At 34.8% G+C, this 16,225-nt stretch overlaps 1 protein-coding gene across 1 annotated transcript in view; it reads right to left on the minus strand.

The window, feature by feature from the left end:
* The window catches only part of LOC134234529 (prolactin-releasing peptide receptor-like), a 44,192-nt gene extending 28,399 nt beyond the window's left edge, over positions 1-15,793 (minus strand). The window contains exon 1 of the mRNA XM_062716610.1: positions 15,448-15,793. The gene's annotated coding sequence lies outside the window, so the exon portion shown is untranslated. The remainder of the gene's footprint in view (positions 1-15,447) is intronic.
* Between the last annotated feature and the right edge of the window lie 432 nt (positions 15,794-16,225).

Genomic DNA, 16,225 nt, shown 5'->3' on the forward strand with positions numbered 1-16,225 from the left:
GTCACCTAGGTACTTCCAGGACAGCCAGCAAAGTCCTTGCAGAATTTTATTGGCCGGGAGTTCAAGCGGACGTACGTCGATTCTGCAGATCATGCGACATCTGTCAACGTACTACTCCGAAAGGCAGGACTACAAAGGTACCACTCGGAGATATGCCTATTATTGAGGTACCGTTCAGACGTGTAGCTGTCGATTTGGTAGGACCTATCCAGCCAGCAACCAGTAAGGGTAATCGTTACATTTTGACTATTGTTGACTTTGCTACCCGTTACCCAGAGGCAATTGCTTTAAAAGGAATTGACACTGAACGAGTCGCTGAGGCTCTGGTAGATGTATTTTGTAGAGTAGGAGTACCGAAGGAAATGCTCACGGATATGGGGTCACAATTTACATCCGAGCTGATGACAGAGGTTAGTCGTTTACTTTCTATACGACAGTTAACAACGACACCGTACCACCCCATGTGCAATGGACTGGTCGAGCGGTTCAACGGTACATTGAAGCAGATACTCCGACGGTTATGTGCGGAACGTCCTACTGATTGGGATAAGTATCTATCAGCCTCATTGTTTGCTTACCGTGATGCACCACAGGAGAGTCTAGGATTCTCACCGTTTGAACTGGTTTACGGACACGAAGTTAGAGGACCTATGAAGATTTTGAGGGAGTTGTGGACTAAAGAAGTAGCAGATTCAGAGGTTAGAACTACATACCAGTATGTTGTTGATTTGAAGGAACGACTAGAAGCTACGTGCAGATTAGCGAGAGAGAATCTACAAAAGTCGTCAGAGAAATACCGGAAGTATTATAACAAGGGAGCACGGAACAGACAAATGTCAAAAGGTGAGAAAGTTCTTATTCTTTTACCAACTGCCAGTAACAAATTACAAATGCAATGGAAAGGTCCATATGAAATTATAGAGAGACTAGGAAAAGTTGATTACAGAATTAACGTGAATGGAAAAATCAAAACATTTCATGCAAATATGTTGAAGTTGTACATTGACAGAGCAAACGAGAGTAATGATGAGACAGGTGTTCTAGGTGTTGTAGGCGCCGCAGTACTCGATCTAGATGATGATGGAGAGAGCGACGATGAGCTGTTGTGTGATTCTCTAGGAGAAACGAAAAATGAGGGACCGGCAGATGTGAAAGTAAGTGATGAACTAACTGAGAATGAAAAAGCAGAAGTCAAGACATTACTAAAGAATTTTTCAGATGTTTTATCAGATGTACCTGGTTTGACGAATCTCGGAGTTCATCATATCAAGTTGACTAGTGACCAGCCTATTCGCACCAAACCTTATCCTCTGCCGTTTACTTCAAAAGACGTTGTTTGTGACGAGGTAAGAAAGATGGTGGAAGCCGAAGTGATCGAGCCTTCGACGAGTCCATACAGTTCCCCGATAGTCATCGTGAAAAAGAAGGACGGTTCGAACAGGTTTTGTATCGATTTTCGTGCAATTAATAAAGTAACTGTTTTCGATGCAGAAACCATTCCAAGTGCTGATGATATTTATGTACAATTATCTGGCTGTAAATATGTGTCCAAATTTGATCTATCTAAGGGATACTGGCAGTTACCTTTGGATGATGCAGCGAAGGAGATCACCGCTTTCCAAACGCCACTTGGTTTGTTTCAATTCAGGGTGATGCCCTTTGGCTTGATAAACGCTTCCGCAAGTTTCAGTCGCCTGATGCGTAAGCTCTTAGACGGAATGCAGTGTGTGGATAACTTTATAGACGATGTGATTGTGTACACTCGAACATTTCAGGAACATGTTAGTGTGATTCGGGAACTTCTGCTAAGACTTCGTGCGGCGAATTTGACTGTGAAACCAAGTAAGTGTTTTATTGGTTACCGGAGTCTTGAGTGTCTCGGACATATTGCAGGAAATGAAGAACTTAGACCTCTTCCTGACAAAGTTTCCGCCATTCACAACTTTACCCAACCTTCAACGAAGAAGCAAGTGCGATCATTTTTAGGTCTGGTAGGATTCTATCGTAAATTCATTCCGAATTTTTCAGCTATTGCTTCGCCTTTATCAGATCTTACCAAGAAAGGCCAGCCGAACAAAGTGATTTGGAAAGAGCCACAAGAAAATGCATTCATCACTCTCAAGAACGCTTTAACGGTAACACCAGTTCTCAAACTACCTGATTTAAATGAAAGCTTTGTTTTACAGACAGATGCGTCAGATCGTGGTGTTGGGGCAGTTTTGATGCAGTACGAAGATGGTGTGAAGAAACCTGTCGCATACGCTAGCAAGAAACTTTCCAAATGTCAGGTAAATTACTCTACAATCGAGAAAGAGTGCTATGCGATAATCTGGGCAGTTCAAAAGTTCCGCAGGTATTTGTATGGTAAGGAATTCCTACTAGAGACAGATCATCAACCACTAGTATATCTTACCAAAGCCAAGGTGTCTAATGCACGTCTGATGCGCTGGGCATTACTTCTGCAACCATACAGGTTTCGCATTATTTCCATCAAGGGTTCTGAAAATGTAGGAGCTGATTGTCTTAGCAGAATTTAGATATGTATATAATTATGTATAGTCGATTTTATGCTTTTATTGATTGTGTTTTTTCAAAAGTTCGTTGAACTTTCTTATGTTGGGAGATATTGTCACAATCAATATTTAACTTTAATTGCATTTATATTATGTTTATGGTTTTTATTTTATTTACCCTTTACTGGACCTCTATACTTTTGTTACCTTATTGAACCTCAGTTAAGTTTTGCAGGTATTGGTCAGTTACGACCTATTGTATTTTGGGGTATTTAAATCGCTGCATAGCTGACCAGGTAACCAGGGTCCACGTTTTCATAGCTTTTAAATGGTTGACATACAGTCCAAGATGAGTGGCTAAATTTTTTCTTTCAACGGTAACCATTTCTCCAAAGGGGTTCCTGACGTAATCCAATAATCTAGCCGTGTGTGTGTGTTGGTGACCACCTTAATCAGACCGGGATACCCACTGGGAGCCAGTTGGCGGGAGTCCGTCGTGAAACGGGTCGTGTCTGGATAGACGTGGTTTAGAGTCAACGATATTGAGGATTAATAGAGACTTTAATTTCTGTGTATTGTAAATAATAGCTGTAAAAATATGTTGTAATATTGTTTTTATTGATTTTATTTATAGATAAAAAAAAATTGTAAATAGAAAAAAAAATCTTGTTATATCTGACTGGACAGAGCACGACGGCTGTTGTGACACTCATAGTTTCCTATCTAAGGAAGAAATTCTCCAAAAGCATGTCAATTTTGAATATTTTTAATATCCCAAAGAACCAAAATGAATTTGAACTATACCATATATATATATATATTGGATTCCGAAACTTCATAAAAATCCTTACAAACAAAGATATACATGTATAGCGAGTTCCAGTAAATGTTCAACCAAGCATCTTTCTTTACTCCTGACTAAGATATTACCAGAAGTGAAGGAGAAACTTCAAAAGTATTATGCAACAATATTTTCAAGAAGTGGTGTAATTCAGATATGGATGCTTAAAAATTCCAAGGAACTTTTGGACAATTTGAAATCACAAGATTTTACCAAAATCAACAGCTTAAGAACTTAATACTTTTCAACTTTATATACACAACTTTATATACACCACAATTCCTCACGATTAATTAAAGTCCCGAGTTTTTGATATCATTGACAGCTGTAACTCGTAAATTACTAACCTTGTCATTGGTCATTTGCAAAAGTATTTTAAAAAACATTTTGATTGTACACTCAAGTACTCTGAAGTTGACATCAAGATGCTTGAATTTCTGATTGAATATATCTGTTGTTTTTGGAGACCAATCCCATGGGTACCAATTGCGCCCCGTTATTAGCAGACCTATTTCTGTATTCATATGAAGCAGAATTTATGCTAAATCTTATGCCTGAAAAGAAGAAACACTTGTTGTGGCCTTCAACTGGACATTTACATATATCGACGACGTACTGTCAATTAACAATGGTAATTTCCATTCTTATATCGATACAATATATCCCGGTGAGCTTGAAATAAAAGGACTGACACATGTGTTTCATATTTGGATATTTTTCTTGAAAATGATGTTAATGGTAATTTAACAACCCAACTCTATGATAAACGTGATGACTTTTATTTAACTTTTCTATCGTCAACTTCCCTTACTTATGCAACAATATACCTTCATCATCTGCATAAATTTAGATTTAGTTGATAAGTTTAGTTGATATATCTCTGATTACACTTTTCTTACATGGACTTATTACAATGTATAAGGTGACCACAAGTCAAGACTGATCAAATTAAATGTCAATTGTAAAAAGCAAAATAATATACGTTATTTTCCTAATCATTGTATTGTTTTAAATCGGAACCGGTATTTGAGAATAACTATTTCTCAATATAAGGTCTATGTTTCCTACAAATATAACAATCATTCAATAAAATTGTAATAATGTAAGACAATCATAAAGTTTTGAATAGGCCTATTGTTTCTTGCAGAATCTTAATCAAAATAGAGACTCTATCTACAGTATCACGGTAGAAGTTCAACTTTAATACATTCTTTTGCCACGAAGATCATATAAATTTTCCACAACACGGAAACAAAATTGGATTTATATTTGCCGGAGCATTTCACGTGGGAATTAGCAATCCGCGAAATGTCTCGTAATGTGGATGGCTTTAGGTTTAGTTTCAATAAGATATCGCTGAAAGGATTAACATTTTCTCTGGATTGACAGAAAGTCTTCATCAACGTCCGCGAAGTGAAGGGAGTGTTGTTTGTGTGTCAACCAATGACGCTTTTTCAGCTCGTGTTACGTGTTGTATGGGTGTATCGATTTTTCTTCCCTGGCTGTTATAACTAGCGCTGCCATGTCAACCCATTCCTCCAGAATATCTCCAAAAAAGGTTTATGTCATCAAGTCTAGAAAATCCGTAAGCTTTATGGCCAGTAATCCATTCACACCTAGACCCTGTCATATTAAAGGAGGTCGTTTGCTTTGTAAGAAATATCGTGCAAAACGTCACATTGAGTATCTGAAGTTATATCACACATTTATATATCCGGTACCTACTTTTCCTTGAAGACTTAATATAAACGATTAATGGTATTCGAGCTAATCCACCAATTGAAGTCTAAACCTGCATCTAAGAAATCAATATTTTTAAAATAGAAAAAAAATAGTGTTTTAGGGATTTCTTAGGGAAACTGTATCAAAAAAACACGATTTGCGATTTAAATTAACTGTAGCTGCAGATCTGTAGCTCTTCGAAAAAATATATTGATAGACCGGTCTATCAATATATTTTTTCGGAGAGCTACAGATCTGCAGCTAAATTAACTGTTGAATAGAAATGACACGGTATTATTGCTCAAAAGTCCATTCAATTAATGCAAATCAGGAGTATAGCAAACATGGACCTCTAAAACATCATGGATTCGATCAGGTGCCATGGAGGAGTGAGCATTCCCTGCTGACCGGTCCCACAAGCCGTGCTCCTAGTCATGATCGGAGAAACGGAAGAATTTAGGTAAAACACTTTTTTTCCTATTAAATTTAAATAAAGCTTTAAATTCATGCAAAAAATTGGCGGAAGAATATACGTTTTCCTGGTCATTTTGCCACGCAATATACAGTCATTTACGTTTGTTTTTAATACTGTATAATCAGATTTATGAGGAAAAAAAAAGTTATGTCATTGTTATTGTCAAATCCGTGTGTAAAAATTGCTCTATAAACTTGTATGAAAAACGTCAGTCGGCAATGGACTCAATGATACTGTGCAAAACGATGACTATAAACGAGACTTGATATTTTTGTTCGATCAACATATTTGTCAAGAGCTTGCCTCTTTTTACAAATTGTTCGTACATGTTGCGTATCGGACAACTGGGAGACATAAACCCCATATACAGGTGATAAGGGTAAATATAATATTGCTAAATATAAGTATATAAATTCACGATTAAAAAAGTTTAAGTCATTCTTGTTATCATCGAGTTTTGTGGTCAGGTAACCAGACTCAATAGTGTCTTTTTTTTCGAGCTCCTTGGGTTTATTAATTGGACAGGTGAATAAATGGTTGTATGTTGTTTAACGTCCTGTTAGAGAATTTTTCATCGGAGAAACGTTTCCACATACCGGTCATAGGCTTCAAATGAAACTGTGGAGATAACAAACAGTATTCGAGCCAAAAAAGTCCATTAAACATTACAAAATAGGAGCAGAGCAGACGCAGACCTCTAAACGATTGGATTGGTGCCATGGAGGAGTTAGCATCCCCTTGTCGACAAGTCATACCCGCCGTGTGTCTAGTCATAATCAGAGAAAAGGATAAAAAAAAATCAGCGACAAATCAGTGTGTTAATATGCGGGTGTCGAAGATACATTGATGCATGCGTAAGAGAAGTTTACGTTTAAAAGGTAATATAGTAAATAATGAGGACCTTAGATCACTCATTTTAAAGATCCTAAATATAGGTAACCCCGATCTTTCTACTGGCGTCTGAATTTCATAAATATTATGGATTCTGTTAAAAATTACGCCAGGCGATGGGCCAGATAAGAAAAAGAATTTGACACTTTGTCAGAGTGGATTAAATGTATCAGATCCATATTAAAAGAATGTCGGGCAATTTGAGAACCATACTTCCTTCTGTATTCTATAATCCAGAAGTGAAAAAAAAAATTAGATAGATTTACATGATCGGTACATACTGATCCCTGCTGACAAAGCAGGTAACAACATTGTCTATGTTTGTAAGGCTCATTATATAAATTGTATTATAGAAGAACTTGGATTTAATTCTACAAGTGGAAATCCAACTTATACTCATAGTTCCGGTCCCTTTCTAACGAAGAAATTTTTTAAATCATATGTCAGTTTTAAATATTTTTAATATCCCAAAGAACCAAAATGAATTTGAACTACCACATCCGTATGTACTGGATTCCGAAACTTCATAAGAATCCTTACAAACAAAGATACATAGCGGGTTTCAGTAAAATGTTCAACCAATGCAAAGTTCTTCGTGACTCGTCACGAAGGTATTAACAAAAGTGGAGGAAAAACTATGAGTATTGTGCAACAATATATTCAAGAAGTGGTGTAATTAAGAGGTGGATACTTAAAAATTCCAAGGAACTTTTGGACAATTTGAAATCACAAGATTTTACAAAAATCAACAGCTTAAAAACACGACTTTTAAATTTAACACACAACCATTCCCCACGATAAATAAAAGTCAAGACTTTTTGATATCATTGACAGATTTTTTTTTTCAATAAAAATGGAACTCGTAAATTTACCTTTCCTTGCCATTGGTCCTTTGCAAAATTTTTTTAAAAATATATTCTTATTGCACACTCAAGTACTCTGAAGTTGATATAAAAAGATGTTTGCATTTCTGATTGACTATATCTAAGTTTTTTTAGGAGACCAGGTCTTCCAACAGTCTATTGGAAATCCCATGGGTACCACTTGCGCCCCGTTATTAGCAGACCTATATCTGTATTCATATGAAACAGGATTTATGCAAAATCTTATGCCTGAAAAGAAGGAACACTTGCTGTTGTCTTAAACTCGACATTTACATGTAGATATATCGACGACGCATTGTCAATTAATTAACACTGGTAATTTCCATTCTAATTTCGATACGATATATCCCCGGTGAGCTTAAAATAAAAGGTACCACAGAGTCTTACGCATCTATTTCATATTAGGATATTTTTGTTGAAAAAAACGTAAATGGTAATCTAACAATCAAACTCAATGATAAACTTGATGACTTTAATTTAACTTTTCTATCTTCAACTTCCCTTATTTATGCAGCAACATACCTTCATCATCTGCATAAATCTAGATTTAGTTGATAAGTTTAGATGATATATCTCTGATTACACTTTTCTTACATGGAATTATTACAGTGTATAAGGTGACCGTAAGTCCAGACTGATCAAACTAAATGTGAATTGTAAAAGCAGAACATAATATATTTCACATGTTTCAGTGTTTGTACAATACAAATAGAAAGAGGAGAAGCTTGCAAGAACAAGAAAGACTAGGATTATAGTTCCGGCGTCAAAACGAGGCGCTGTTCCCGGACCTCACCGGTCCTTTACGTTCTTTTGATGAAGGTCCAGAGCGGTCCGAAATAAGCGCAACGCTCGATTTCTCAGTCCACGCACATGCAGTGTAACAATAAAAGCTCTTGTGTCCAATTCACATGCAAGTTACATTTAAAGCTCTGAAGTCCAATCCACGTACAGTTTATGATTAACATGCAGTGTAACATTAAAAGCTCTTGTGTCCAATTCACATACTAGTACAAAGATAAATACATTACAACATATGATATATTATTTGAAAGCTTCAAATGTAAATAAAAAAAGGATGCATCTATTTTGTGAAAATTAACATCACCCAATTCGGGTTATATATTTCTTTTTATTATACCTCTGTGAATTTGTTCAATATAAAAACATGACGAATAAACATGCTATCTTTTCCAAACAGCCCCTACTGTGAAATAGTTTTTGTGCTATCTGCCCATGGTGAAATAGTCATCAAACTATTCACCGGCAGCATTCTGTTTCCCTCGCTTTTCATCTCGGAAAACTTCTGGTTTTATACGGATTGTGACGCGTATGTATTATGACGTAACAAAAAGTTAAGTCAGCATCGGTATAATATGGAATATCATAATTGTGTGTACCCTGGACTCCAAAAAGTTAACAAAAGTTAGGTCAGCATCGGTATAATAAAATACCTATTTACTGACTATTCGGACAATAGCAAGTTTATCGTCCCCCTCGACAGCAAACTATTTCCCTCGGCTGCGCCTCGGGAAATAGTTTGCTGTCTTGGGGGACGATAAACTTGCTATTGTCCTCATAGCCAGTAAATAGGTGTATAATAACTGATGGAAGCGCAATATTGGCGCTGACTTCCACATTTTGTGTTCGCCTTCGTTAGCTCCCAGATTAAAGAATATGTCAGGATCCATCAGCTTCGTTAACGAAGACAAAAAGAAGACCTCTTACATTAAATGCACATTAACTTGACCACTCGTTGAATCTGTATGCCTCCTCGCTGAGGATAAAACACTTCAACAGGTAAACCTTAACAAAGAACTAGATACATTAACCCCACGACCTGGCCATTCTGATTGATGTGATCATTGGGTATAGTTAATAAACGGGCAATATATACAGTATTTTCTAAGCATCCGCTTATCGTTTTTGGTTGAGATTCTTATATTCCGGGAATCTTAAGATATTAGGTCATATATCTTATAACAGGAAGAATGAGAAACATGCCAAACACAGGGTTTAATACACTATGTCGTTGATCTGAAGATTCACACTTTATCACGGAGACTGAAAGGGCACCATATTAAGAACTATTGATTCAGTCGTTTTAAAATCAATTACTTTCAGTGCTTGAAAGAGATGAAATGCAACCGACACTTGTGTATGGAAAGGAAAACAATGAAAAGTGGTTAACAGGATATTGTAGCATCTGTAGTTTTGTCTGTTTAGTTGATGATTTTTTCTACGAAGAACTATTTCAGTGAATTAGTTTAGTTATTGAAGACTGTTCAAAGAGAGACTATATCGAATTCAGTTTAACCACAGGTCCCGACAGTTGAAAAGTAGAATCAGTTTACGAATGTGAATTAGCTATTTGGCACAGTGTAGTTGCAATGAAACTGATCACGAATAAGGCATATATAATATGATGAGTAGATTTTACACATATTTACGTGAACCAATGGAGGTCCATAGGCAAGATTTAACATTTTTGTTTTGTCGGAAGGTGCATTTTTTTCTTTGTCCATCCAAACACAACACAGAAAAATTCTCGAATGGGACGCAAAACAACATAAATCCATCATTTAAAAACACAACACATAATAAAAAAAAAGCTGCAGCATATCCAGGAGAAGTACAAAAAGCAATAAATAAATAAAATACTAACGTTACTATAAGATTATAGGTCCCTGTTAAAATGATAAAGAAAAAAAACAACAACAGCCAAATCATAAATAAAATTACATATAGAATCACATGTTAATAGGACCCTCTACTCTATACACTTTAATCAAGAGTTCCTGTGTAATTGTGTCTAGATTAGTTGGTGTCCAGCCTGATGGATTATACACAGATTGACGCTTTTTTCCCTCTATCAAAATAATGAAAAACGATCAATCAAAAATCTGTCGTGATGAATGGCGGCAATGGTGAAGCTGCGTGTTGGTTGTACACGCCATTGTGTTGACCCATATCACTCTTCAGATCAGTTAGATTTTTACAAACGCAAAGAAAACTCTGATCAGTTCTTAATCACGAAACGAATAAAGAAAATCAGCATCAAAGAAAGAGACGTTTTCCAGAAGAACTGCTGAGTATAGCGTTTGAGAAAACCATTACTTATCCACCAGTTTACTTTCAAAATAAGAAATATGTTATGGTTAGAGATATTTCTCCATACAAAACCAGTTTTTAGACGTATTGCTCATAGTTATTCGTTTATTTTCCAAATTCAAGAAACACAGAAAATAAAAGATGGAATATTTTTTTAAAATTTATCTCCCTTAGGAATTTAAATGGTGGATTATCAATGTGAGTTCATAACTGTGTTTCATACCGTTTTATAAATAACCATTGATTCTTTTCAAATTAGGAAATATTTCAAAATGGATTTCTTTTATCAGATTGTTGGTAAAGTTAATCCGGGAGGTATTTATAAGAATATTGTTGTAATTGTTTCTTTTAAGTCCTGATCATGATTATTCCCTTGGTTACGGGTCGAGTCCCTGACGAGTACACTAAGGTCCCTCTGAAGACAGTGTGCTTTCATTTTTATCATGTAAACACGAGATACATTTGATTAACATGGTAAGGGACTAACAATCACGAAAACGGGTTTAGAGATTGTTATATGAAATAATTAATTAAATGTGATGCACAAAGATGCCGCCATGCGCGTGCAGACCTGGTGCTTGCAACAGACTTTGTTCTTTGCAATTACAAAACAGCTACGCAACCAAATGTTTCCCTCTAGTCAATATACGGGCACTTACGGCGAATGCCGCCATTGCTATTTTTTTTTCGGAAGCAGAAAGCGATTAGCATATACAAAACCCTCGTTACTAGTCTTTTGATCAGTCAAATCGAAATGTTAATAACAAGTTTGCAACAAATCGCCATGTTTTGCACTAATTGTATCCTGTTTTATATTTTCGTGGCAAGCCCCATTTCAGACTTTAATTATAACACATCGATTAGCTTGATGCGATGAAAAAGATAGATCAAAATCAAAGTAATGTCACAATTTGTGTTTCTGTTTGACCTAATTAGTAGTAAAGTAATCGTACCCACACACAATTAAATGGTGCTGCACTTAATGTTCTAATAAACATCGTATATATTCAAGCATTCTAGAGAATATTTTATGGAAGTCTTGATATTTCTTTTTTAGCAGACATTTTGTTGAGCAGTATCATTTCCATTTTCAAAGATGCCAATATAACCTTGCTTCTATCGGTGTTTAGATACCTGAAAAAGACTTTTTTGTTTTATCTCTGAAGTGAAGTTATTAAAGTAATCCTTAAACTGTATTCAAAGACACGGAATAGAGATGCATAGCAGTCTCTTAAAGAGGCTTATAATGCGTGCATTGTGTACCACAGCAGGCATACTCGGGCAATCTAATGATGGTCTGAAAATAGTTCTGTTGTATTATCAAAAGAAACAACTTCGCCCATACATCACCCTAGCTTCCGTAGCCAAGGAGTGATTGATATTTTATTTGATATTTACGATACATACTAAACATGAAGTTATTTAGGAGGTGATAAGCCAATGACATAGCATCGAATCGAAGGGAAGCGCGTGGAAAACGAAGCAGATTTGATTGGTTTTTCTTGGTCTAATGTTCGTCGTTAATGAAATGAAATTTAAATCCACTTGACGCGCTAAATCGAATCTGATATGGTAATATTCCACCAAAGGGGATGTAAAGCTAAAGGTACTAATGCAGTTTTAATTCTTACCAGGGCAAAGCGGTCCTGGAAATAACCCCATTCTTTGATAAAGCGTTTCGGAATTTTTATGCCACGTCAGAAAAAAAAATCCAGGAGTAGAGCAAAAAAAAAAAAAAAAAAAAACTGTTTACTAATATTTTATGAATAAAATGATGGGGAATAAATATTATATGAAATAGAAAAAAATTCTGATGATTATTTACGGTGCAATGAAAACAATTGTGATTTCATGGCCCGTTGTCCTTTGGAGAGGACTGGAGTTAAAAAACAATTTAAACGATTAACACATTGAATAACTTTTACAGACGATTTTCCTATATCTTTTGTAATTGCCTTAAATTCACAATACCAAAATCTAGGAAATCAATAACTCCACATTTCACGAAGATTAGGTTCTTCGTCATCTGGAAAAATAACATTATTTTCATAACACAATTTTCTCAGGCTATGTACTGTGATGCTTTTTAAACATCCTGAAAATTCGCTGTTCTGAGGTTAATCGCAATTGTGATGACAAATGATAATGGGATAGTTGTAGAAGAGAAATTTATAATACAAAAATCAAATCCCTCAGTGAGTGAGAAAGAACAAAACAGAAAATCCAGCACTGTCATTAAATATTAAGATAAAGCAATGATATTGATAATTCTAAAGTGCAACGAAAATAACAACCTTCAGTCACGAATTAACATAAAAAAACTGAACGTTGTTTATTGAAAAACTACAAAGAAACCAAAAAATAATCAAAATTTATTAATAAAGACCACGTTTCCACGGGAAAAAGTCAAGAATTAATAAAACCTCGTTTATCAAAGAAATAAACAGTTGGAGTTTTCCTATCTGGACTGAATCATGCGAAAGAAGTCGTCCATCTTCCTGTTATATACCTGAGAATTCTAGGAGGAGGTTTGAAGTTTAGTTAATTCCATCGGATATTAAAATCGAACCTGTCATCAATATCAAGAGACGTCTCTAGCCTCTACAAGCTGAATTTAAATCCAAGTTCGCGCGAAAAACTGTAAATAAAACCTTTTGTCAAGACATGCATACATTTTCCTCTTTCAAATTGCAACAGGTTACATCCTCAGAGTGTTTTAACAAGCGTATTCCCACTTTGGATGTCTTTATTTTTGCACAAAAATGAAATAAACAGCTGTATTATTATAGCAAGTTTTCCAGCAACAGTATAATTATACAAACACATACTATAACCTTACGTTGTTTTTAAGGTGATTTCATCATCAAATGATAGGTTTAGTTAAGTGGACGATACATTAATATTTTAAACTGTACTGATATCTTAACGTAACACCACTACTTCTACCTAATAGGACTTTGATGAAGAAGTCCCCGATGCTTGCTTGGACAAAAAGATTTAAGAATTGTGTACAAATTTGAAGAAATGGGATTTCAGAGACAACATGAGGTTGACAAAAAAAAGCCATTCCATTTGAAGCGGAAAAATCGTATGGTTATATCATTAATATTTCAAACCTCAAAATTTTGCTTAAACACCATGTACTATATATTTTTTTTTATTTCTGCTTAACTTGAGTTTGATAAGCTACGTTTTATAAATTCCTTCTACTTCAGTGGACACGTGTTGTTTATTTGAAATGCAACAGATACATATTCTTCATATGCAGTGTGATATATGGGATGCCGAGTTCATCATAAAATCGATAAATCTTTATATAACTGGATATTGTCAAAAGATTTATAAGTTTCCATTAAAAACTACATTTACTAAAGTCTGTAGAGTTTCTTCGTTTTTTGTGGAAACTCAAAATGATTTATAAATAATCAAACTAACAGATAAGATTACTCTGTATCTTTCTTACAACGCACCAATAAATTTCTTAAACATTTCCAAGTTGAAGCCTGTTATCCGTCATCAAAAATGTGAGTACTGTTCAGTGTTACGAAGTTTTAAGATTTGTTTTATTATGAAATAAAAATATCAATACATGCACGAACTCGATTTTACTGTCTTTTTGCACGAAGATAATAACCAGGTTAAAATCATTGAAACCAATCGTTAAGAAAAGCAAACTGTAAAAGAAACACAGATTTTTTTTGATAGATATTTGTTTTAAAATAAATGAGAGATATATTGCTCACATTTAAGCATTCCTTACTTTGTTTATAATTTCAAAAGAAATTAAACATTAGAAGTGAACAAAATTTAATGCAAACCCTCTATTCACAGCCTAACATATGAATCAAAATATTTTAAATAATTATACATGTAACCAAAAAAATTAATGAACTCATCCTTTTACAACGCAGGTAAATTACAATGTATATAACATTTACATCTTGAATTGACAAAAAATATTGAAAAGGAAGGATTTTAAATTCAGACATTTTCATGTAGTTAGTCAAATTGAAATATTAAGATGGGCAAGAAAAATTAACTAAAAGACAATGAAGTGTACTTAGGATCCCAGGTTTATTTAAAATCATCTGAGTGGTTAGAAATAAACCAAGATAGAACAGGTACAATAATTCGTCCTCGCACTAGGCGACTAGATTTAGACTGCGCATGACGTAAGCACAGGAAGTTACCGACCTTACAGACCTGAAAATAGCTTCTATACAAAACTCGTGCTATATAAATTACCAGAAAAATAAACTTCACATTAGGTGTGGGAGGTCATACCAAAAAAAAATAATAAAAAATCAAGGTTTTGTTTGTTATTTTATCAAAAAGTAAAAAATCCACTTGAGATTTATTGATATGTTTTAAATAATGAAAGGTTAAAAAATAAGATAAATTGAATATTTTTTACAAGTATTAAATTGTATGCTTAAAATCTTCCATCAACAACAACGCAGTTCGGTAACGCATATGCAAAAGGCATCTTTTCTTCACCCAAATACAATCAGTATTGTTTCAGAATCTATTTGTTTAAGGCATACAGTGAAACGGTCCCCAATCGTAACTGAACTCGCGGTAATCCTTCTATGTGCCGGGGGGAAATTTTCTAACACCACAACATCCGGGTGACTCTGGGCAATTACTCCAACATAAGCTTGGGAAGGTTACTGGACAGTGGTCACAATGAACGACCCACAATGCAATTGTTCCGCTGCACGCACTAAATTTCTCTTACATGTATATCGGTCAATGTCTCATGATGATCATACTAGTAGAACAATATTATTTGCAAAATGCAAACCTATTCAAATATATTTAAATTTGCGTTAAATTACTTTTTGTTCAAGGATAAATAAATCTCAAAAAATTGCTGACGTTTATCATTGAAAAAAGTAGAACACGTACATGTATGTTTTTCTAAAATGTATAGCAAGTGATAATAATAGTTAATTGGTTCAAAAGTGCAAAATGATTTCTTTATCTCCAAACGAAACTGAAAAAGTTACTTACCGATGAAAAACCACCATTCTTCAAAATTCCCGGTCCTCACAACGGCGGATAATTTTTTTTTTAAATTAAAAAAGAAATATGAAAATTGTCTTCCCGGGAAAATCACAATTTTGGCGGGAGAAAAAAGTTCTAACCTCTTCTCTTTCCACACAGTCTCTGATCCAAAACAGAGTATGATTGTGAGTACCAATCTTTCCGAATACACTGACTGAGTTTTCCACTCCGAGTTTCCGTGCGCGCGTTATTTCTTCAGCCTCTGTACCTGTCCGCGGAATATCTATCACGACTGACGAAGACTTGAGGATCGATAGACTACAATCTTATAAACAAGCAGCATCTAAACCACCGGCATGTCTTCCTAGCGCTCGTCCAATCGTTTTAATATGCCGTGTTAAGTGAATCCATTACAGAATCTACCAATAGCAGAGAGAGAAAGCTACAACATATTTTTGTAAAGCTTCTTCACAATAGAAATGTGTTAACAAAATGGAAGAATGCATGCACACTGCTTCTGTTAAGGTGGCAGATCTTTGTTTTCATTGATTTGCATACAATTAACAAAAATGGGGTTTCAATATTAATTTTCTTATAAGGCAAGCACTCCAGAAATGAAATCAATAATCTTGCATAATTATAATACGTTTAATATAATAATGAGCCACGTTTTGATGTAAAAGTAGCTTTTACAAGACTGATATTGAGTAATTTTTATATGATAGTGTACAAATAATAATCACGAAAACACTGAAAGAAAAAAAACCTAGTAAATTTAACTAGT

Source organism: Saccostrea cucullata, unplaced genomic scaffold (genome assembly GCF_032062105.1).
Source record: "Saccostrea cucullata isolate Sc308-1 unplaced genomic scaffold, CSIRO_AGI_Scuc_v1 ctg173, whole genome shotgun sequence".
NCBI lineage: Eukaryota > Metazoa > Mollusca > Bivalvia > Ostreida > Ostreidae > Saccostrea > Saccostrea cuccullata.